At 25.2% G+C, this 25,783-nt stretch overlaps 1 protein-coding gene across 5 annotated transcripts in view; it reads right to left on the minus strand.

The window, feature by feature from the left end:
* The window catches only part of LOC122508764 (brain tumor protein-like), an 82,149-nt gene that overhangs the window by 24,747 nt on the left and 31,619 nt on the right, over positions 1-25,783 (minus strand). For 3 of the 5 annotated variants that reach the window (XM_043622285.1, XM_043622287.1, XM_043622288.1), the window contains one exon: positions 25,390-25,502. The exons of the other annotated variants lie outside the window; for them this stretch is intronic. The gene's annotated coding sequence lies outside the window, so the exon portion shown is untranslated. The remainder of the gene's footprint in view (positions 1-25,389; positions 25,503-25,783) is intronic. 5 annotated transcript variants of the gene reach the window in all.

Here is a 25,783-nt window from a genome sequence, read left to right on the forward strand (position 1 = left end):
AGTGAAAAATTCAAGGCCTCTATTTCTCTTATTCCGTGTTTTTTAACTGCATCATTTTTATCGCAACTTGCTATCGGTAAAGTAAAATAGTTGCAATGCTTAAAAAAACAAAAATACACAAAGAAAATGAAAAAAATATTCAACGGGCAATAGAAATACTTGGAAAATCTTTTCGACTTTTCATACAAAGTTTTTCTTTTTCTTTCTTTTGCAAAAAAAGAAAAATTTCTTTTTATTACACTTTCTATACTTTCTTGATTCTCGTTCCTGCTATAAACTACTTTTAAGGTACTAAAATCTTGGAAAGAAACATCATTTAACTTCAATTGAACTTATGCTTGACTATATACTCTCACTGAAAAAACTCAATCTCAAATTGAGTAAGAATCTGACTCATTTTGAAGTGCAGCAAAAATGAGTCTAAATTTTTTCAAAACGAGTCCAAGTTTTTTATGCTTGAAAACTTTTTTTTTGAAAAATTTACCCAGTTTTTCGGATTGCAAATGTTATACGAATAGGAAAAGTTGTCAGGAAGAAAAAAATTTCTCCTACTTATTGTTAATGTGGCTAATAAAAATTTAATTGTTTGCAATGATGATGATGCAATGTGAAACGGTGCAGACGAAAACATCACAGTAAAAGCAAGTTCTGAGAAGGTGGTCCGTTGTCATGACATGACTTTTAATGAGAAGTTTAAGCCCCGTTCGACCGTACGCTGAATCATCACTAATATAAGCGGTAATTACGTAGTCAAAGTTATTCAGTAATTTATCTGTCACTTTAACCAAAGATGTAAGACTGTAATTTCGGTGATCAAAAACATACTTAACTCTGTTAGGTCCATTTTAAAACTAAAGGAAGAAAGAAGATCACTTTTGATGATTTATTTTAAGATTATAAAAAAATAGCAATAAGATTTATGGCGTTTAATTTTACCCTAGGGTAAAAATAACAGCTGTTCCCATGCGTTATTTTAGCCCTAGGGTAAAAATGAACATCATTTTCATACGGTCGAACTAATGAATGACTTTTACGCCTTGTCGTCAGCTATCTAAAAACGCCATTTTTGTGACAAATTTTTTTAAAAAACAAACAAATTCGTTACTCGGTGTTTTCGGGGACGAGTTTTTTTTAACTCGTCTTTCAATTAACTGTTCTTCTGGTAGGATTTATCTTCAAGTCTGTATCTACATTTTTAGAAAAAAATCGAAATCTGCAGAAGGTTGTCAATATTTTGTTTACAAAATTTGTGAGTCTATTGATTATATACATTTTTTGAATTACACGGTTTCTAAATAAAAACAATGAGTTAAAATCTGTTTTGCTGCAAACTTCCTGTTTATTGTCATACGTCAAAATGGTGTTCTGCCTCGAAGAATTTTCTTAACCCATTAACGCCCAAAACAAGAAAAATATTGGAGCAAATTCAATCTATGCTTTTATGAATAAAACGGATCATATTTTATATCAAAAGTATGTTTCTTATAGGTTTTGAGTGTGCTATTTTTGATTCCGGTGTGAAAAAGGAATTTCGTTTAACCCAAAATTAAATATGACGATTTTAATTTCAAAAAACACAAAAAAATTTTCATTTTTTCAAGTTTGATAATTTTTTTTACCCATAAAACGTGTGTGAATAAAATTCAATTTTCAACCATAAGTGAATAAAAATTGTATACTTTTTAGAAACATAAAGTGGAATTGAAAATTTCAAGATGTCGCACCAAATATGAAGTAAAATTTGAAAGTTTTGGTCACTATATTTCAAAATACCAATTTTGTTACTCGGGGGCTTTCGAGGTCGCTGATTACGAATTCGATGTTAGGTTTTCAAAAATTATAAAGGGCCGATCTAATATGGCGCAATTTTTTTTAATTTATTCAATTGACTTTAATTTTCTCTCTCTGGGGTTTTCGGGGTCGCTGATTACGAATTCAGGCTTCGCACTCATTTACTAAAATCTACTATTTACTACTTTTTTGATGTTATGCTACTATTTGGGCACTTTTTTTAGATTTCAGCCACTAAAAGCTACTATTTTTGTTTTTTTTTTTTGAGAATTTTCACTACTTTAAGTTTAAATTCGCTAATACTAGAAATCAAAAAACTATTCTCAAACAAGTTGTTCATTTCATGACCATTTAGCTTCCTCAATGTATAAAAATTGCGGTTTTGCAAACTTTTGAAAAACTATGTACAAAAGGGTTCGTCCAGAAGATTTGTTAAAAATAAAATTATATAAATAATTTATAATTTATAATTTATAAGTTGTTATATAAATATTTGGTGAAATTTACACTTTCATTTGCCAATTGCTTCTTTTTTATGATAAAATAATAATTTCAAAATATTAATATTAATATTAAATAAATTATGAAAAAAATACAAAATTTGAATTTTTTTTAAGAAGAAAAATATTTATTAATTTGACAAATTTTGATAAAATATATACTTTGTATACATCAATCGATTCGTTTTCTTGCCAGGAATGTAATTTTGAGAAAAATTAATGAAAATATTAACAAATAAAAAAATTATTTCAAAAAATACAAAAAAAAAATTTTTCTGAATTTTAAAAAAATTGTATAAAAAAAATTTTTGTAGATATTTTCGAAAATCCTTGTGTCAGATTTTAGGTATATGACTGCAATAAACCTGCAAAATTTCAGGACAATCCATCAAAATTTGTCCGAGATAATTTGTACACAATTTTTGTGACATACACACACACACACACATACACACATACATCTGGACATTTGCTCATAATTGAATATACATATGTTTTAGATGAAAATGAGTCCATATAACCTTCTTTTGAAAAATTGAAAATCGTCACCAATGCAAAGCTTTCTCATGAGGAAGCAAAATTATAATCAAATTCTTTAAAATGATTAATTATTTTCAAAAAACATTCGAAATTCAATTATTTTCAATATATAGTATTTTTATAAAATTTCACAAAAAAATTCAATTATTTAGAAAAAAAATTAATAAAATTCATCCAAAATTCAATTATTTTCATAAATTAAAAAATTTTGACAAGAATTTAATTAATTTAGAAAAATCTTTTCAAAAAAAATTTTGAAAAAATCAATTATTTAACAAAATTTCTATACAATTCTTCGCAATAATTCAAATGCTTTCGCTAGTAAAAACATTTTTATAAAAATTCAATTTTTGATAAAATTCTAAGCAAGAATTCAATTATTATTATTAGCTGATCGAAGAATTTCAATTATTTTTAATACTATTTTAATTTAATTAATTGAAAAATTCAAGTATTTTCACAAACAAAATTTTCCACAAGAATTCAATTATTTAAAATAAAATTTTCATAATATTTATTATATTTCGAAAAAATTAATTATTTAAAACAATGTTTAAAAAAACAAGTTGTTCATTTCATGACCATTAAGCTTCCTCAATATATATTATTATATATAATTTTAAAAGTTAAATAATTATAATAGTTTATTAAATATAATTAATAAATCTTCTTTTTAATAAATCAAAAAAAAAAAATTAATGTTATAGAGTTTATCATACATTTTTTGTCCTATAATATATATATATATATATATATTTTTATTTTCTATATGTCTTTTTTACGAAAATCGAACAAAATTAATTTTTAATCGCATTAGCTATATTTCTCGTGTGATCTACGCGTAAAAATGTGTGCCAATTTTTAACTCTCTAGGTAAAAAAATGTGAACGTTATGGTCATTTTCATAATAGTTTTAATAGAAAGTTTCTACCGGGTAAAGTACCCTGAGAAAAAATTAATTATTCAATTTTTTTATTATAGAATAATTATTTGTTCCTCTCGACGAATTATATATACTACACTTGAAAATTTGTAAAAATAATTGATTCTAAAAAATTCGGAAATCGACATCACTATAAATAATATTTATATAAGGCTTTCTTTATGAGGAAGCAAAATAATAAATATTTCCACAGAAATTCAATTCATTTTAAACATTTTAATAAAATTTTTCGCAATAATTCAATTATTTTCATAAATAAAAAAATTCTTCTCAGGAATTCAATTATTTTTGCGAATTTTAATAAAATTCTTAGCAACTATTAAATTATTTTTGCAAAAATATTAAAATTCATCACTTGATTTCAATTATTTTGAATTTATTTTACAGGAATTACTCAAAAAGTGTAATTATTCTTAAAAATTTAATTTCAATCCCTCGAAAAAATCAATTATTTTCAAAAATATTAGAATTTGTCACAGGAGTTCAATTATTTTCAAATAATTTAATAAAATTTGTTTGAAAGAATTGAATTTATTTTAAATACAATTTTAATTAAATTTTTCTGAAGTAATTCAATTATTTTCATAAATAACAATATTCGTCACAAGAATTCAATTATTAATAAATAATAATAAATTTCTTCTTGGAAATTCAATTATTTTGAATAATTCTAATCAAATTCTTTGCAACGATTCAATTATTTATTTACAAAAATATTAGAATTTTTCATAGGAATTCAATTATTTAAAAAAAAAAAAAAGTTAAACATCTTTAAAAATTATTTTAAAATAATTTAATAAAATTTGTTCAAAAGAAATTGATTATTTTAAATGCAAATTTTAATAAAATTTTTTTGAAATAATTCAATTATTCTTTTAGATTTTACTAAAATTCTTCTCAAGATTTCAATTATTTTCATAAATAATTCTTCGAAAGAATTCAATTATGTTGATAAATGACCAAATTATTCCCGAAAATTCAATTATTTTGAGGCATTTTAATCAAATTCTTTACAAAATTCAATTATTTTCATAAATAACAATATTCATCAAGAGCATTCAATTAGTTTTAAAAGTAATAAATTTCTTCTAGGGAATTCAATTATTTTCAAAAAAATTTAATAAAATACTGCAGACATTTAATTATTCTCAAAAATTTTAATAAAATTCTTTGTAAAATTTAATTATTTTTAAAAACTTTTCGCAATTTAAGGATTTTTAATATCTTCTATTTTCATAAAATTTCTAAACAGAATTCAATTAATTAAAAAAAATTTTGTAACAATCTTCGTAAGAAATCAATTATTTTCGTGAATAATAAAAATGTCTCAGGAATTCAATTATTTAAATTATAATTTGCATAAAATTAGTCGAAAGAAATCAATTATTTAAAAAGCTGTATAAAATTCTTCACAAGAATTAAATTATTTTTATAAATATTTAAATTCTTTCATGAATTATAAAATTCGTTGCAAGAATTCATTTTATTAGCAGGATAAGAAAGAAGTAAATATTTATCATGGAAATTAGGAAAAAGTCAAGAAAATAAAATATAGATTGAAATTTTTATCAGTTTTGTAAAGTGTCTAAAACGAGTTTTTTTTGTCGTCAAGTGTAATTTTTTGATAGCTACATTTTTACTTACTTTTTTAGTTTGAAAGCTACTTTTTGATAGTTTTTTAAAATTAATTATAGAGTGCGAAGTCTGCGAATTTGATGTATGTTTTCAAAAATTCAAAATGGCGGATCGAATATGGCGGACAAAAATTTTAAAATTTATTCAATTGACCTTAATTTTCTCACTCGGGGGTTTTCGGGGTCGCTGATTACGACTTCGATGTTAGGTTTCAAAATGGCAGATCCAATATGGCTGCCATTTGTCACATTTGACTTTTTAGATTCCTTTTTATATAATATAATACTATAAATTAACTTAATGTAGTCATATAAAATCATTTAAAGGCAATTTTACATGTTGGTATGTGATTCCCAACCACACACTCATTGTAAGTTTTGCACCACACTCTCGTCGGGTTTAATTTAATTTTATTAAAAGCTATTAACAAAAATATTAGTCAACTATACGCGTCTTTATGCATACGGTAACAGTGTTGTTTTGGATGAGTATACTCGGCTTTATGAGCAGGAAAATTATTGGTTTTGTGTCCCTATTATACGGCAATTTTAGTTTCTGTTTCGAGGGAGTAAAATGTCAAATCAGTTATCTGTATGATAGGATCACTCATTTAAGAAATCGACATTTGATTATTACGGAGGCGGAGGCGATATAATATTGCCGGATGACTGTCATCTAGTAGAAATTTTTTTCATGAAAGGTTGGATCGGAATTATTGATTTGATTGTTAAGAATAGCTGAAGTCGTAACCGTAAATATATATATATACATATATTGTGCACACCTGTGGCTTTTAACCGTAACTGGCTATGTAAAGAGGTTCACGCTTAAAGGATCGTCTCTACATCAGGGGGTCAACTTTAGCCATAAACAAAACATGACAGGCTTTGAGAAAATTTGAAAAGTTCAAATTATGAGAAAGGCAGAAAGCATTTTCCTGTTTCTCATTTAAATTTACGAGAATATTGCAAAAAAAGTAGAACCAAAAAGAAAATATAATTTTTTCCAACGAGTCCAGCTCATTTTTGATAAGGGGAAAAATTTGTATTTAGAGCAAAAAATTTTTTTAAAAATTTGTTTACACCATTAGAAAGTGCTGAAAACAGCAAAAAAAATCCAAAATAGAAAACATCTTTTCGTTTTGTTTTAAAGAAACTACAAATTTTCCAAATATTCCATGTAAGACAAAAAATTTAAACTTTGACCCCTCTAATTTTTACATTTGTTTAAATAAATTAATAATATTTGGTATTTTTAATTGTATCTAGTAGGACTTAGTTATTGTTTGTGCAAACTTTTAACCTGATCCCAAACATTTCAAATTTGGACCCGGATCACTTGATGTGGAATGCCACATATACATTATTTTGTAGATGTAGTTAATCATTATAGAATGAATTTGAATAAGATTTAAATGATTTTTTGTGGTTTTGTTGCAAATGATCAAAAAAGTGTCAGTCAAGGCTTACAGCTCAAACCTTCCTGAGACTTTTTAAGAAAAACTTTAAAATCAGTTAAGATTTGACTTGTTAGCAGAATTTTGTCCAGAAGTGCGCATTTTATCCCACTGTGCGACACTGGCCAGTATTGGCCTGCTACCGCGCTAGTTGTCGATTTCTGATTGGATCTTAATTTAAGTATGAGAGAAGGGAAAGGTGAAAAAATAAAAAAATAAGTTAAAAGAAGATAAAGGGGTTTAAATATACATATAGAGTATAAAAGTAAAGAGCAATTTATAAGGGAAAAGAAAAAGAAAAAATTCTTCTGAATTTGAAAAGATTTACTCAAGTTGTTGAAACTAAAGAAACTCTCATTTTTGTATAATCGTAAAACAAAAGAGTTATAAAGATGAAGGAGCTTTATGAGGCAACATCAGAAAACGTAATACGAAAAGAAGATGAGGGAACATTATAGGGAACATGAAAACACGATATGTCCACAAGGACATGTAATACGAATGTCGTCAATTCACTTTGACAGTGCTAGTGCACGATGTGCCCCTATAATACCCGAGCCAGTGTTCAATTCAATATTGTAGGATTACTGAATTTACTACCAGAGAAAGATTTAAAGGATTTTCAATCTCAACAGTATAAAGTCAAAAACTTCATTTTCTTTAGATTTGATATTTTAACCCTTAAAGCGCACCCTGGGTATGCGACACCCATATTCAAGCTTTTTTACTCTATAATATCTCGTTTAAATTCGTAAAAATTGAACGTGTGTCATGTGTACTTAACTTTATGTTCCGTGAGTGACATTAGTCTCCCAATAGTCTTTGTGTATTTGATACAAGAAAATATTGAATTCGACCAAGAATTTAATTAACTTAACGTGGAAAATGAAATCGCACTTGTTTGATTTTCTTAAATTAATTCATTGAAACTGACACAATTTGCTCAACAACTTAATTATTCTAAAAAGAAGAATAACATGTTCTTACTTACAGAAGCAATAAAACTCTTAATGTAATTTAATCATTAAAATTAACCCACCTGTAACAAAAAAAATAAGGTGATTAATATTAAACTGTGAACGATTCACTCTCTAAATTTGAATCAGCGATAAGTAATACCACTGATTTCAATTAGCGTATATTCGGTGAGAGATTAGTGAAATTTCACTGATTTATCAGCATATATACGCTGATTGAAATCAGTTGTATACTTATAGTTGGAAATCAATGAGATTTCGTTGATTCAGATTTAGAGAGCACTAATTAAAGGTAGTATTTAATTAAAATAAAGCAAATAAGAGTCATACATAGTTTATTATAATATTCTGTACATTCTTGAGCAAATCGTTTTTTATGTATATTAACGAATATATTAACAAACAAAATAAAACATGAAACTGAAGTCGCAACAAAATATTTAAAGAACAATATGTTTAAATTCTTTTTAGTGTAGCATTCAAGAATGTCTCCTTTCAGAAGAAAACGAAAGATCTTAAATATTCATTTGTTTTCCATGAAGTGAAGTTTGATACTTAAATTGCGTCCAATGCACATACTTTCTTGATTCGTATTTTTTTAATATAATAAATATTCTTTAATAGTAATTTTTCTTGTATAATCAAATGGCGATGTTATTTTTTAAGAATACATAGATTTTTTGTATTTGTTTATAACAATTTGTTTAAACGAATTATTTTTTTAACAATTTTTAAAGTCAAAAGTAATTATTTGAACCGCAGTAGGTACTGTTTTCTTGCAGATTTTTCCATTAGTTTCGGCTTGGGCTCAGATAGGTGCATTATTTTATTATAAATTATTTATAATAAATAGAGTGAACATTTATAAAAATTTATACATGACCCTTTAGTATTTTCTCTTGTATAATTAAAAAACAAGGTTAGCCCTCGTTTTTAAGGTAAATTTTGACACTGAATTCGAATCCACGGTCAATTTTATTACTGCACGTATGGTTTTTGAGATAATTGCAGTTTTATTATTTTATTACTGTAAACAATTGTTATTACCTATAAATCAAAATTTATTACTGAGAAAAAAGTCATAATTTACTTTAAATGTTTTCGGTGCTGCCAATTACGAATCCGACGTTTGTTTTAAAAATTCAAAATTAGTGAGATTTACTTGAAATTTGTTACTCGGGGGTTTTTGGGATCGCTGATTATTACGAATGTAAAGCCAGATTTTAAAAATTCAAAATGGCGGATTTAATATGGTTGACGAAAAAGTTAAAAATCAATCGGATTGGATTATATTAATATAAAGTAAAGTTCTAAATTTGGCGTGCTAGTGAAAATGTAGAAAAAGAATTAGAATTGAACCGCCGGCGACCAAAAGGGCTTACGCAAGGTTTTCATTGGCAAACCTGTGTAATTGTCAAAGACAAACTGATCTACTTTCTATAAATTGATATAATTTATTTTAAATGTTAATATGGAGATATCAAATAATAAAGATTTTTATTCATTGTAACATTTCTATGTTAAATTGAAAAAAGGGAGAATGAAGCAAGTGTGGTGGATATAAATTTTGCACCAACATAAATAACAAACGGATGAGTCTGTAAAGCGGAAGTAGAATCAAAGGTCCCTAACGATGTTGCATCTAACTACCATATATTGCAGCAATATAATTGATTCCCAAGCGACAAAGCATCGATTGCTTGTAAATTATTATCGGTCCTATGTTGATAAATGCAAGCGTTCATTACTCAAGAGCTTTGACAGATATGCGGTTTTATTTAACAAATTGAAACCTGCAATAACTTTTTTCAATATTTATGTAGAGGAAAGTACATCAAAAGAGGTGGGTTTATAATTAATGTGTGTATTTTTAATTGCACATTCAATTAGTTCAGTTTGCTTATATCTTTTAAAAAAAAAACACATAAAAGATTTCGAAAGAGTAATAACATATTTATTGTTATTATACTTTAGAAGCAGAGAGAAACTGAGAGTGTGCACGTAAAGCAAATCGCTCTATTCCTTTAAAAGTCTGACCCCGCGGCCAAAAGGCCTATACTTAGGTAATATCTTTAACTGTAAAATCATTTGGAACTTAAATAGATTTTTTGAAATAAATATTTAATTATTATCCATTATTTTTCGACAGGTATTAAGAATGTCATAACTTCTGTTCAAGTTAATAGTTTTTAATCCGATATGCAGGGCTCGAACCAGTGAAAGTATTTAAAAATACGGACTTTACGGACTAAAAAATAAAAACTCTTCATGTTTTATAATAATTAAAGATGAATTTTATTAAATCTGTTTTTTTAAATAATTGAATTTCTACAATCATTTGTAATTTCTCTAAAATTATCCAAATTATATCGTACAATTTACGGACTTTATGGACCTTTTTTTTAAAAAAAACGGACTTTTACGGAATTTACGGACCTAGTTCGAGCCCTGGATATGGCTGTTTTTAAGATACGTTAATACCTAACAGCCAATATTGTCAGACTGCCTTTAATCGGTTGTACCGTTTTTAAGTGATGCGCGAACAAAATTTTGCATACAGACAGAAGTCGTAATATTATTATAAATTACTAATAATATTAAATATTATAAATTAATAAATTATTTCTTAGACAATAATAAAAACAAGTTCATTTATTCTTTCTGAATTAAATTTTTCCGTAAATATGTAAAAAAATAGCAGATAATGATAATAAATTTCCATAATGATTATCCAGGTATGTGTACCTCGACTGTAAACTGTATCCTATCTTCGTTGTCTGTAAAATCTTGACACTTTCTTAAAGGAAGGTATCAATTCCTTTTTGCAAGTTTTAGCGAGTTTCATTACTAATAGTAAACGCCTTCACCAGGAAGATAGCACTTGTTTAAATATCTGGCCGCCTGCTGCAGCGAAAGATTATTTTTACGATACTTCCTTTTATATTATGGAAACAGGAAGTGGGCAACAAAAAATAATTGATAAACTACGCTGTAAACTTTGCAGATTAAACAAATAGAAAAAACTTTTGTCGGAACAAAGTTAAATATATACATAACTTTGTTATTTACACATGTTTTCTTCAAGTATTAATATTGACTTAAACTAACTAATTAATGAATTTACTAATTATTGTTTTTAAGGTAAACTCAACAATTCTATGAATATGTAATATCTATAGACAGTTACTCTACTAACAACTAACAACTGTTGTTACTGTAACAACTCATGAATTTCGCAATTAATTTGATAAGTTTATGTCTATGCCGATAAGAAATTTCTTAGTGACGTTCACAAGTTTATGTGAAAGGAGATGATGAGTCGTTACGTATAACAAATTAATAATATTGCATTTTCGTGTCAGTAGCAAGTGATTTAATCAACAAAGTTTTTTAATAATTCTCACTCACAACATTGAAATAAACTACTTTAGTAGAGCGAGTCTTAAGTTTTAGGCCAATCTCAAGTCTTAGACGAGTTTTTATAGCTTCAAGTATGTCTTGAGCTTTAAGTGAGCCTTGAGGTATCCTTGAGGTAGCAAACATTTTTAAAGGTAGGTATTTATTTTTTCTAAATTGTTACATATTATTTTAAATGTTTATTATGAAATTAATAATGCTTAGAATTTAAAAATTTTCATTTTTATAAGTGAAAATCGACCAGTTTCGTAGATTTTCCCACAAATATTTTAATCAATTACTTAATAATGGGGTATTTCGTCAATCCTGTTTTCTTTTTCTCGTCGACCTTCTCTAAAACATTATTCGCATCACGTGTAGAGAGAAGTATGTATCGAGCATTCTGAACACAGATGTCACGTGTGCGTGTCAAGGAGTCTTCTCAATCACCAAGAAATAATAATAATGTATAAAAAATTCGACACTTCAATATAGAAGAATTTATCTTACGCCAAAAAAAATTGAAATTGCCTAAGATTTTTATATATACACAGATATAAAAATTAAAAACTTTTTTTACAATTTTTATCGAACTGTTCTAAAAGGATTTATTCGTGCACAGAAAAACTTTGTTCAAAAATCATTCCTGAATAAATATTTAAAAATTAAGGATATGGGAAAAAATTCTTGACACCAGTACTCAATATCTTAGTCACTGCGAGCGGAAGAATTACTGAATTATTATTTTAAATATTAAAGGTTCGGTTGAAAATGAACTATCGATGTGGTTTCTTACAAATCTCTAAATAAGTACATGTGATAGATATGTTCATGCTCAAAGCAGATCGCGTGCAATATGTAATACTTTACGCGTTGCAATCGAATCGCAGAAATTAAGGAAAAATCATCCTACGGCTCTCTCGCGTAAGATCTGATCATTGTCAATCCAATAGGTTCGATTAGTTTTCTGGTTCATTTGTTGTTATAGTCTTAATAAATGCATCGCTTATTGAAATCCTGAAGTCTGTGTCAACAAATATCGAACATCACTTCATTTATTCTGCAATATTTTTTTGCAGAATGTTAAAAAGAACTTCACAAATTTCTTAAAATTTTTAATGAAAAAATTTGGATCCATTTTATTAACTTTTAAAATTTAATTATGTTCCTGACCCCCTAATCAATATATTCATTTTTCTTTTCTCTTTTTCCATACTCTCTTAATTTGAATCAGTTAAAAATCGTGGTTTTAACTAACAATCAGTGACTGACTTTTTGCTTCTGAATCAGTTAAAAATAGCTGATTTTCAGTGAAAAAATAACTAATTTTCAGTAAAAAGTAACTGAAAAAATAGTTTAACTTGACTAATTGAATCAGTCAAAAAAAATTTACTGAAACTTCAGTTATTTTTAACTAATTGTCAGTAGATATATTACTATTTGAATTAGTGACTGACTTTTTGCTTCTGAATCAGTTATTTTTAACTGATTCAAATTTAGACAGTACATTCTACTCGTCTTTTTAACTCACCTATTTTCCATTCAAAATACTGATTCACTTTCCTGACTTTTTCCAAATTTTCATCAAAAATATTTACTTCTTTCTTATCCTGCTAATAAATTGAATTCCTGCAACGAATTTTATTATTCATTAAAGAATTTAAATATTTATAATAATAAATAATAAATTGAATTCTTACGAATATTTTTACAAATTTTTTTTTAAATAATTGAATTCTTTTGGAAATTTTATGAAAATAGTAGATATTGAAAATCATTGAATTGCGAAAAGTTGTTAAAATAATTTTACACAGAATTCTATTAAAATTTTTGAGAATAATTAAATGTCTGTGTGGCATTTTATTAAATTTTTTTGAAAATAATTGAATTCCTAAAAAGCATTTTATTATTTGTGAAAATAATTGAATTCTTGTGAAAGATTTTATTAGAATTTTTAAAAATAGTTGAATTTCCAAGAAAAAAATTAATGCTTTCAAAAATAATTGAATTTTTGTGATGAATATTGTTATTTATAAAAACAATTGAGTTTTTACGAAGATTTTTACAAAAATTTTTTTCTTAATTCAATTCTGTTTGGAAATTTTATAAAAATAGTAGATATTGAAAATATCATAGAATTTCGAAAAGTTTTTAAAAAGAATTTAATTTTACAAAGAATTCAATTAACATTTTTGACAATAATTGAATTCTTGCGAACGATTTTATTATAATTTTTTTAAACAATTGAATTTTCAAGAAGAAACTTATTACTTTTTAAAATATTTGAATTCTTGTTATGAATATTGTTATTATATATTGTTATTTGTTATATATTGTTATTTTGAAAATAATATTATTAAAATGCCTCAAAATAATTGAATTTTCGGGAATAATTTTGTTATTTATCGACATAATTAAATTTTTTCAAAGAATTATTTATATGTAAATAATTGAATTCTTGGGAAGAATTTTGATAAAATTTAAAAGAATAATTAAATTATTTAAAAAAAAATTTAAGTAAAATTGTATTAAAAATAATTGATTGCTTTCGAACAATTTTATTAAAGTATTTGAAAATAATTGAATTCCTGAAAAGAATTTTATTATTTATGAAAATAATTGAATTATTGCGAAAAATTTTATTATTTATGAAAATAATTGAATTCCTAAAAAGCATTTTATTATTTTTGAATATAATTAAATTCTTCATAAGAATTTTATAAAAATTATTTTAAATAATTAATTTTGTTCGAAATATAATAAATATTATGAAAATTTTATTTTAAATAATTGAATTTCTTGTGGAAAACTATATTTGTGTAAATAATTGAATTTTTCGATTAATTACTTTAAAATAGTATTAAAAATAATTGAAATTCGAATATTTTTTGAAAATAATTGAATCATTTTAAAGAATTTGATTATAATTTTTGAGAATAGTTTTTTTATTTCTAGTATTAGGGAATTTAAGGTAGTGGAAATTCTAAAAAAAAACAGAAATATAGCTTTTAGTGGCTGAAATCTAAAAAAGTACCCAAATAGTATTGAAAATTTGGGAATAGTTTCAAAAAGTATAAAGAGTAACTGAAAATTACGAAACTGTAACAAAATTTTCAGTTACCACAGCTGAATTAAGATGCGCACAATTACTTTCGCGCCGCTTGGGTCTGTTGCAGGAAATACATAACTGAAAATGCCCTTCGAAAAAGTGGTTGTGCGTAGAAAATGTTTTATTGTATAAAGTTATTTAAATAAGTAAAAAAGTGTTATAAATTATTTTTAAAGTGTCATAAGTGATCATTCTTGGAATTAAAAGGTTGAAGCATATTTCCACAAATAAAAAGTATGTACAAAATCTATTTTTATTCATGCTCCATTACACGTATTAGATATTTTTGAAGAAAAATCGTCCTGCAAAATGGAATGTCCATGCTAGGAACCAGTACCGTAATTATGATGAGCATGATATTCAGAGCAATCAAAGTTATGATACTTTTGATACTTTATTAATAAATGAATGATTAATATTATTTGATTGAAAAAATAGTTTTGTGTATAAAAAGTAAGAAATAAATATTTTTTATATTATTTACCAGTTGTTTTTTGATCAAATTTATTTATAAACCATAAAAAAATAATTTTTAAACAATAACATTATTATTAAATATTTTTAAGTTTAAATAATTTTTTACTGAAAATCTAGTGGAATAGAAAAAATTGTGAGACAAACTTAGAAATAATGAAGTTATACATATTAAATATTGTACTTTGTATTTTAATGTAAATTATGTTCGCTATCACTGATGAGTGTCATTAAAATTTATTGTTTCAGTTTTGTTCAGTTCTGATTATTAAGCAATATGTAACATTTGAGTTACATATTATTGTTTAATAATCAAAACTGGAAAAAGCGGTAGCAAAATTTTTAGGAAAAATAAAAAAATTCAAGCTATGACATGTTATGAAATATTATGAAACTAAAAAAAATATCGGAAAGGAGCAACAGCAAGTTCAAGCTGTAACGTGATACAAAAATTTAATTATTTTTAAAAATTCATGCTGTAATGCTTTTAATATTCAATTATTATCAAAAATTTTAACTTAAATTCATTTTGAAATAAATTTTTATGAAAAAATTCTACGAGAACTCAATTATTTAAATACAAAAATAAATATAATTTATTGAATTTTCATAAAATTTAATTCTTATAAGGAACTTTATCAAAATTTATTCAAATTGAATTCTTTTGAAGAATTTTAATAAAATTTCCAACAAATAATTGCATTTTTCGAATCTGTAACATATTTTTCAATAAGGTATGTAACGGAAGTATTGTTGTATTGCGTGTTCCAGAAATTTACGAAATTGTAACATAATTTCCAAAATAAGCAACTGAAGTTTTCTGCAGTTACGTGTTTCAGAAATTTACGAAACTGTAACAAAATTTCCAAAATAAGCAACTGAAGTTTTATGCAGTTACGTGTTTCGTAAAATTACGAAACTGTAACAAAATTTTCAGTGACTTATGATTAAAGATTTATGCATTCACATGGTTCTGAAAATTATGAAATGTTTCAAAATTTTACGTAAAACGTAACTGCAGAAAACTTCAGTTGCTTTTTTCTGAAAATTCCAACAAAAATTTCTAACAGTGTAGCATAACGTCAAAAAAGTAGTAAATAGTAGGTTTTAGTAGATGAGTGTTGTGCACTGTTAAAAAGTTCTACTGCATATTATTAATATTAATTGGTTAAGATATTATTTTCATAAAGAATACTTTTTTTATAATACTATTACTGTACATTTTTATCATAATTATATTATTACAATAACGAAACCAAATTATAAATATAATCTGAAAAATCCTACTGTCTTTGAGCGAATAGCTTTATATTTTTAAATAAATTAAAAAAACAAAATATGGATCTATCTTATTTTAATCTTCAAACAATTCCAATATTTCACTGCATATAAATGATCCAAACAACGAAACAGGTTTCGCATAAGAAAGCTAGGAGGGTATGGATGCAAAGAAGGCAAAGAATGAGATGGAAGAATTAACTGCGTGTGTGAAACGTCTCAAAAAAGGTTAAGGACTCTGCTGTACGTTAATTCCTTGGCAAGATATCGACAAGATCCCTCAAACAAATGAGAAAAACGTAAAATTAAATTTGAAGTTTTAAAAATGAATATAAACATTTTGATTCTGAAAATTGTGTTTCTTTTTTAAATTTTTTCAAGCAGAATGTTGCCATAGGTTTAAGGAATGAAATACATAGTATATCATTTTGAATTTTCGAGCCCCAGCAGAGTTAGTCTCACATTTTTTCATAGCATTAAATTTAAAATTTATTTTTCAATTGTAGTATATCAGTTAACACCTTGAATACATATACAAGAGAAGGAATTAAAAATCAATTGAAATATTTCTGTCTCATTCAATTGTCTGTTTCATTATTTGGGGTGGCTCGAAAGTTAAATAAACTTGCAGAAGTGACATTGACAAGAGTGATTGTATGACAAGGAAAATCGATCCGGATCCTCAGTACGATACAGACGCGCCTTTACCCAGAAAAGGATCATGTAGGTGCGCGCTGACTTGGCATTCTCATGGGTTTGAGAATGCAAAAGGTTGAAAAAGGAATCTCCATGAGTTCGCAGGGCAACCACTAAGTAGCTATGAAGGAGAGAAGAAAACGGCGATCAAGAGAAGGCGTAGGGTCTACGATTCTCAAGGACAGAAACGTTATCCAAGATTCTTGTTCCCTGATTTTAGCTGTTATTTTACCTTTCTAAATTATTATTACAAACGTTAAATTGTAATACAATTGATTGTGATTGAGGGCTTAGACTTAAATAAATAAATAAATAAATAAATAAATACAAAATTACTAAGAAATAAATTTAAAACATGTTGTTGACTCAATGGCATATTTTCTCAGTTCAATAATATTACATTAGTAGGTATTTGAAAAAGCATCAATAACATATGAATTAGCAGTTTTCTACTACACGAAGCAATCGATATCTTCACGTTTTATAATAATTAAAAATGACCGACTGATAAAATCATTGTTTTATATTATAAGAATAATGTTACTGTAACTTATTCAAAATTACTCTCATCACTTCAATTCAATTTTACGAAATTTCATCGATTATTCGGAAATCCTTCCATCAAATATATATCAGAAAATAAAAACTTGAAATAATTTCAAGAAAGTTTCATTAACCTTTTTAAAAAAATTAAATCTACACAATTTTTAGTTAAAAATATAAAAAATTCATACATTTAAAGATTTTAATTTGAAACCTTTTCAAAATTCAATTATTTCAAAAAATTCACGTTATAATACTTTCTCTCTAAATCTGAATTAGTAAAAATGTTTACTAATTGGAATTAGTGACTGACTTTTTGCATTTGAATTAGTTAATTTTACTATTAAATTAGTAGAAACGACTATTTATTAGTAAAATCTGCTAATTCAAAAGCAAAAAGTCAGTCATTAATTCAAATTAGAAAATATTTTTACTAATTCAGATTTAGAGAGTTTAATTTTCAATTATTATCTAGAATTTTAACTGAAATTCTTATTTAAATCAATTTTTATTAGAAAATTTTACGAGAATTCAATTATTTAAATACAAAAATAAATAATTTATTGAAAAACTGAATGTTTTTTAATATTGAACACTTATTTAAAGAATTTTATCAACAAATTTTTAAACAGGTAATTAAAATAATTTTGACGAATTTTAATAAGATTTTAAAGAATAATTTCATTTTTCGAGAAATAATGAGATTAAAATTGTACTAAAAATAATTGAATCTCTGTAAAAAATTTGATTGAATTGAAAACATTTTTTGAAAATAATTGAAATTTTGTCAAGATTTTTATTAAAATTTTTGAAAATATAATTGAATTTTGGAGAAAATTTTTATTATTTATAAAGATAATTCAAATTTTGACGATAATTTTTTTTGAAACTTTTGACCATAATTAAATTTTTACGAAGAATTTTATTATTTTTGAAAATAATTTAATTCTTGAGACGAATTTTTTAATACCTAATATTTCTTTTAAAATACCTAATTAAATTCTTGTGGAAAATTTTATTGAATTAGTAGATATTGAAAATAATTTAATTGTGATAAATTATTGAAATTAATTAAATTTCTACGTAGAATTTCATGAAAATTATTTTGAAAAAAATTGAATTGTTTAAAAATAATTTCATTAAATTTTTAGAAAATAATTTAATTCTTTTAAGAAATTTAATTAAAAAGTATTGACAATAATACCTAAATTCTAATAAATAAATTATAGAAAGGCTTTTTAAAGTAATTGAATTTCTTTGATGAATTTTAATAAAATTTTTAAGAATAATTTCATTTTTCAAGTAATTCCATTCAAAGTTGTATTAAAAATAATTGAAATTCTGCGATGAGTTTCATTATATATGAAAATATAATTGAAAACCTATAAAGTTTTTTATCATCTATGAAAATAATTGAATTATTGCGAAGATTTTTATAAAAATTTTTTTCTTAATTCAATTTTGTTTGGAAATTTTATGAAAATAGTAGATATTGAAAATATCATATAGAATTGCAAAAAGTTTTTAAAAATAATTCAATTTTACAAAGAATTCAATTAACATTTTTGACAATAATTGAATTCTTGCGACCGATTTTATTGTAATTTTTTTTAAATAATTGAATTTTCAAGAAGAATCTTATTACTTTTTAAAATAATTGAATTCTTGTGATGAATATTGTTATTTATGAAAATAATTTTACTAAAATAGCTAAAAATAATCGAATTCTCGATTATTCGAAAATTTTAATTTTAATTTCGAAAATAATTCGAATAATTTTGTTATTTATCGACATAATTAAATTTTTTCGAAGAATTATTTATGTAAATAATGGAATTCTTGGAAAGAATTTTGATAAAATCTAAAAGAATAATTAAATTATTTAAAAAAAAATCTAATTAAAATTGTATTAAAAATAATTGATTGCTTTCGAACAATTTTATTAAAATATTTTAAAATAATTGTGAATCTGTGAATAATTGTCACAGATATTGACCGTTAATATCTAGATAATAAAGCTTAATATCCATGTTTGTCAGCGTAAATGTAATGTTTCCCACTCAAGATTTCTCATGATGCGAGCTAAAACAATGTTAAAGGTTTGAATTTCTTGAAAAAAGGTCATTGTATTCAAGATTTTAAAACAAAGTTCCCAATTTTTCTCCGAAGAAACTTTTCCTTGGATTTGAATTGGCTATTTCCCCCGGAGTTATCTCATTAAAAGAAAATACATTTCGTTTAAGGAGTGTCGACCGTAAAACTCATGTAAAAAAATATATTATAATTTTGAAACAATATATTTATGACTATCTCATGTCTAAATCTCGTTGGCGAATCTATTCTGTGTTTCCCTTAATTCTCATAAAACAATTCTATGCTCGAGTACCTAATTGAAAATAGATTTCCATTTTTACGAATGTTTTTAAATGAACAAATTGAATGTGGTTGAATATTATGATAGTGACGCATTGACGCACGTGTTCGCCGAAGCGGCTACTAAAGACAGAAGTCGAGATGAATCTGCGTACTTGGAACAATAGTACATCTACAATGGCATTGACAGATCTTTCTGGAACGGTAAGGGTGAGTTAGTCGGTTTTGCCGCTATTTTACAAGTTCATTGCACAGCTCGAGACAATAGTGAGTTAATTAGGCCTCGTTGCTTAACAGCGACAGTGAAACAAGAAATTTCGAGTTGCGGTGTGTATTTCAGAGAAGCCGAGCTGCGCAAGTATGACGCTTGCTTTTGCTTCGAAAATGCCATGTAATAACACTTATAGGACAAAATGGCGGTTTCAGTTGAAATTTATTACGACCCTCCTACATTCAACCTTTTCCGAACTCACAACCTCACCATCACCTTCTCAAGCCTACTAACGCCACGACATTATTCATTCTTTTCTTTTACTCTCGATATTTCGATGTATGTATAGAACGGACGTCAAACAGTTTGATACTGATCTCTGGAAAATTGCAACATCGCTTGCAACATTCTAATACCCGAGAGAGAAAGGTTTTCGGAAGGCGAGGCCTCATTTTCATTTCAATTTTCAACTAATCTAAAATTATAAGATTCAACTGCAGTTTCAGTTTATAAATATATATGAAGCTGAAGTTAGCAACGTTTACGTCAACACAAAAGAAAAAAAAAACATTCTCCAAGACCATGTATATGGTCATGAATTTTTTTAATGATCTAAATAATTTTTTTAATTTGAAAATAAATTAAATTTCTAATCATAAAATTTTTTATCATTTACTACAAAATATTTTGTTTAAAAATATAAAAAAAAATTGAAAACATTGCATGTCCAGTGACACTTGTTTGAAAATTCCCATGAACAGTCCACTTATATAAATCGACAACGTCTAACCATTAATCGAAATTTCATCTTTTTTAATGTAAAACAACATGACTTTATAAATTAAATAACTTTCAAACCATAAATGATAATATTCTGTCCTTTATCACACTTAAATTATTTGTTAAGCTATTTAAAAATTTTTTTAAATGGTTAAAGGTTTTCAAAAATAAACTACAAACTTTTTTTTTTTACTTATTTTAATAAAAATTAATTCAATTTTAAAATTAAAATTCCTTCTATTCAATATAATTAAATTTACTATATCAGGCATCACAGTACCTTTTTCCTCAAAAAAGGTGAAAAGCGGAATTTTTTTTCTCAAAAAGAGGACAAAAACTTATTTGTTTATACAACTTGCAGATATAATTCAAATTTTTTATCATATAGCTTCCATAACATTTTTTAAAAAGAATTCGATTTTAATCAGAGTTGCCTTGTTTTCCCAAACTTTTCCCTGATTTCCAGACAAAATGTTGACTTTTTCCCTAAAGAATATTCTGCGATTCACTCTAAAAATGATTAGATACACAAAAAAACTGCAAATACAGTAGGATCTTTCAATAGTGCAGTTCTGAACAGTGCAGTTATTAGTGAGTTGAGTAGACGAGGGGTTCCGGGAGGCAAAGGGAAAGGGAATCTGTGATGTCAAATGCAGTGCCGTCGGTCATTTAATTGTTTAGTGTCATTTAGTGGTGCCAAGTATTTAGGAGTGGGGGACCCTTTATTTTCTTGACACGGTCCTAAATTATTACGTTTATGCACTCTTCGAATAGTGCACAATATTCCCGACGACTGCACTATTGGAAGATCCCACTGTACTTGTTTTTAAAAAAAATATTTAATCATTATTATTTTTCCATAGGAATTAAGATTTTCAAAACATTCAAATTCAAATCCTTTTGAAATTCAACAATTTTTGAGAATATTATTATAAAACATGAAGAAAATGACCACTTTCTTCATGTTTTATAAAAATTAAAGATGACCGAGTGATAAGATCATTATTTTCTACTATAAAAAATATTTGTACTCTAACTTCTTCACAATTATTTTCATCATTTCAATTCAATGATTAACTGGAATTTTTAATTAAAATTTTTCTTTTAATCAATTATTTACAATAATTTAAAAAAAAAATTCTTCAATAAAATATATATTTGAAAATAAAAACTTCGAATAATTTTAATTAAACTTTTTGAAAAAACTTAATTCTACATAATTTTTAATTAAAAATATGAAAAATTCAGATTTTCAAATATTTCAATTTGAAACTTTTTCAAAATTCAATTATTTCTAAAAATTCACGTTATAATGCTTTTAATATTTAATTATTATGTGAAATTTTAACTGAAATTCACTTAAATCAATTTCTATTAGAAAATTCTACGAGAATTCAATTATTTACATACAAAAATAAATAATTTATATTGAATAATTGAATATTTCTTAATATTGAATTCTCATAAACAATTTTATCAACAAATTTTTAAATAATTAAATTCTTTCGACGAATTTTAATAAAAAATTTTGAAAATAATTACATTTTTCGAGGTATTTGATTAAAATAGTACGAAAAATAATTGAAATTCTGCGATGAGATTGATTATTTATGAAAATAATGGAATTACTGCCAAGAAATTTATAAAAAAATTTGTAAATAATAGAATTCCTGTAAAATTATTTTATTATTTATGAAAATAATTAAATGTTTACGTAGAATTTTGATAAAAAATTTTTTAAATAATTGAATTGCGAAAAAGAATTTCATTATTCAATAAAAAGAATTGAAATTTTTACGAGAATTTCTTAAAATTTTTAAAAATAATTGAATTTTGAAGAAGAATTTTATTATTTATAAAAGAAATTGAAATTTTTACGAGAATTTCTTTAAAATTTTTAATATATTTGAATTTCTGCGAAGAATTTTATTATACTTTTTAAAAATAATTGAATTTCGAAGAAGAATTTTATTATTCATAAAAAGAATTGAAATTTTTACGAGAATTTCTTAAAATTTTTAAAAATAATTGAATTTTGAAGAAGAATTTTATTATTTATAAAAGGAATTGAAATTTTTTCGAGAATTTCTTAAAATTTTTGAATATAATTGAATTTCTGCGAAGAATTTTATTATTTTTGATAATAATTAAATTTTTGCAATTATATGAAACTTTTGCAAAATTCAAATTTTTTTAAGAGTTTTTAACTAAAATTCCTCGTTAATTTCTTTATTTTTAAAAATTAATTAAAGATATATTTTAAAAAATTTAACTAATTTCAGAATAATTTAAATTTTGAAAATTTTTGCAAAAATTTAAGTTCTTTAGAATTTCTAATGAAATTCATTCAAAATTGAAATTTTATTTAATTTGAAATTAAAATCTTTTGAAGTTCATCTTTTTATGAAAAATAAACGAAATTATTTTAAAAGTCAATTAATTTTAAAAAATTTTTAAAAATTAGAATTTTTTTTTTTTTTTAAATATTAATAATAAAATGTTAATTATTTTTCTAGAGGTCTGCAGTCTGTTGAATGAACCACCTTATAATTTAGCATTTTTTAAATGTAAGTGAACATTTTTTGATCGAATATAAGAAGTTTTTAAGGAAACTAAAATTTTTTGAGTGAATGTAAATATTTTTTTTTCTATGTTTGGAAATTTTGTTATTAATTTATATGAAAAATTATTAAAAAACTTTGTTCATTACTTGTATGTTTTTTATTTTGATAGTGTGATCCTCATACTGAAGAAAATAAGTCAAACTTGATTAAAAAATATTAATATTTATAAAAGTTATAAGGATTTTCTAAGTTTAAACTTTAACTGCTGTTTTCTCGAAAACTTGTTTTCGCACGTAAGGTTCCTTTTCATAGACCAGGTCACATATACTAATATATATGTGACTGTCCACGAGAAAACGCGGCTTTTAGCTCCCAAACGTGAATTTCACAGGGCGAACGATTGAAGTAAGTATTACGATTGAAGTTAACTATACGCTTCACATACCCATCTTTAAAACGATATATTGTCGAAAGTAATTGATATTTTAAACTTTTGACTTTTGCATTTGAAAAAGCAACATAAAATCTGTTGATTATCATAAAAAAACTCAAATTGATTTTTTGGACCAAGGCCGTGTTTTGTCGTGGACAGTCACATATAGCTTCAATTGCTTTATAGAAATTGTGAAGTGTGACATAAGTTGTAGTTGTGATTTCCATAAATCTGGTGTTAGTTATCGAAAAGTAAACAGACTAACATTTTTTTTCTTTTTCAACAAATAATTTTCCAATAGTAGTTCAGTAATTTTTTAGATAAGGATTTATGAGAAAGTCAAGCGGTAACTAATCCAATATGTTAGGAAGCATTTTAACAGAATGTGATGAAATATTTTGAATTATTTTCAAAATAGTTTATTATTTATCCAAAAAGATTAGTTTGAATTTCTGCTAAAATCGTCGTGATATCCTGAGTAACTGAATTAAGTTTCGTAATTTTTAGGGAATATAATTTGTTTCTGTGTATGTATATCCAATGCATCAAAAATACGGCAATTGTTTCTGTAAAAAAAGACAATATTTGCACTCACAAAATTAGCGAATAATAAAATTGTAAAGTACAAAAAAATTCCGTTCTGCCTTCGGTTATATAGTATATATTATTACCTAATATGACTGGAAGAGTTACGCTTTCATCATTGCTTCCACAAGTGAAAGTAAACCTAGTAAAAGGAGAAAATGTATGTATGCCGCGTGGTCACGTGTAAAAGACATTACATTATATAGTATGTGGTTTACACGGAAGAAATAAAATGCTGTCAGTTTTTAATTGTATTGGTGTTTGCTGTCAAATCTCTCAAAATTAGCTATACCATAGCTGAGATGTTTGCAAATGCAGCGAGAACCAGTTCACTGTGACAACCGAGATCAGTGAGAATTTAAGTGAATTCACTGTCATAGCAAGTATTTGTGGTTAGAATAACACCAAAAATTACTATGCCAGAAAATGATTAACATGTAAAAAGAATTCAAATTATCTATTTGTCATGTGTCATTTTTTTCATTACAAAACGTGACTAATTAATATAAATTAATTAAAGGAAATGAATTTATCATTCGGCAGTTAAATATTAAAGGTGAAAGAAGTTATCAATCAATTTAAAATTGATTCGGAGAATTGCTAACTTCTTTCACCTTTAATATAAATTAAATTAATTAGTGGATTATATCATTTTTTTGAAATATAAAATTAAATGAAAACAACTTATTAATTTAAAAGTATTTGAAGACTTTGAGGTTAGGCGAAACCAATGGACATTAAATGCCATTTAAATGCACGTTCGTGTTCTTCGGGAGTTATCAAATTCTTCGACTTCATATTGTGAAGGCAGCACAGTAAAAATTCGCAACCAGCATTGTCTATTTTGTTAACCTACACATTACTAACTCGTGGTCTGATAAATATATTTTGCTTAGGACCAAATTAGAAAGTTCTAGCTCAGCAATTTTTAAGATGCTTTCAAAGAAATATTCCTAGGTGAAAAAGACACCGTAAACGACTAATATTTATTCTTTTAATCAAAATCACCAATATATGAATATATAACACAACTGGATTGTTAAGGAAGTTAAATGTACGTGGTTCGAAACTGCAAAATGAAGATTCAACCGCTAGGATAGTTTACCTTAAAATCAGCCCGAAATATCGCGCGCCCTTTGAAAAGAGGCAGGAAACCAAAATCCAAAAGGATTATTCCAAAGATGTATCACTGTATGCTGGCAATTCTTGAAAACTCACCTGCAATCACACAACAATTTCCCATCAAATATAAACCAAGTATTTAATCATTTTGCATTACATCAAAAATAAATTCGTTTCAACAAAAAATTATACGAATAAATAAGTTTAAAAAGTATTCAATTCACTTTATTAGATCTTACGTAATATTTTCAGCCTAGAGCAGTGTACTGTTCAAAATGTACTTATCTCAAAGATTAAAGAATTTTAAAAAATGTAAATAAAAAGTAAACAAATTTAAATTCGTTTTCAAAAACTACCCGCCATATTAAATCCGACAT

The sequence above is a fragment of the Leptopilina heterotoma genome, unplaced genomic scaffold, assembly GCF_015476425.1.
Source record: "Leptopilina heterotoma isolate Lh14 unplaced genomic scaffold, ASM1547642v1 Lhet_57, whole genome shotgun sequence".
Classification (NCBI taxonomy): domain Eukaryota; kingdom Metazoa; phylum Arthropoda; class Insecta; order Hymenoptera; family Figitidae; genus Leptopilina; species Leptopilina heterotoma.